Source organism: Artibeus jamaicensis, unplaced genomic scaffold, assembly GCF_021234435.1.
Source record: "Artibeus jamaicensis isolate MK-2021 breed Jamaican fruit bat unplaced genomic scaffold, CSHL_Jam_final contig_384, whole genome shotgun sequence".
In the NCBI taxonomy this organism is placed as follows: Eukaryota; Metazoa; Chordata; class Mammalia; order Chiroptera; family Phyllostomidae; genus Artibeus; species Artibeus jamaicensis.
Genome location: NW_026521810.1, coordinates 20,810,173 through 20,810,725, shown reverse-complemented (window position 1 = coordinate 20,810,725; position 553 = coordinate 20,810,173). Strand labels below are relative to the sequence as shown.

The window sequence follows — 553 nt, the reverse complement described above, 5'->3', positions numbered from 1 at the left end:
GGAAAATGGAGACAACCGTACTAAAAAAATGATAAATATATATGTAAATTTAAAAAAATAAAGGAAAAATGACACAAACAACAATTAAAAAGTCCAGTTTCAAGGACAGGTTATGATACACACACCTATGTGTACACACATACACACACAATAGCAGGTAAATAGGGTATATACCAAGAAATACAAGCAAATGATAAAAACTAATTCCAAAGTAAACCTATACTGAATATATGAAACATCACTTCTTGGCCTTTTGGCTAAGATCAAGTGTAGTATCTGAATATCTGAGACAAACTATAAATAATCTCATAAATATGTTTAAGGATCTAACAAAATCAAGTCTAAACAATTAAACGAAAGTATGAGAATACCGGCCCGCCCAATAGAATGTATCCATAAGCAAATCAGACATAAATACAAATGAGCAAAACAGAAATTCTGGTGGTAAAAATTATAGTAACTTAAATGAAAAAAATCAAAAATGACTAGTGGAGCTAAACATCAGATCTCTCCTGGTACAAGAAAGGTTTATTAAGATTGAGACAAATCAACT

At 30.2% G+C, this 553-nt stretch overlaps 1 pseudogene; it reads left to right on the top strand.

Annotated features, from left to right (window-relative positions):
* The first annotated feature begins 237 nt into the window (after positions 1–237).
* Positions 238–331, top strand: LOC119065538 (uncharacterized; annotated as a pseudogene).
* The last annotated feature ends 222 nt before the right edge of the window (positions 332–553 follow it).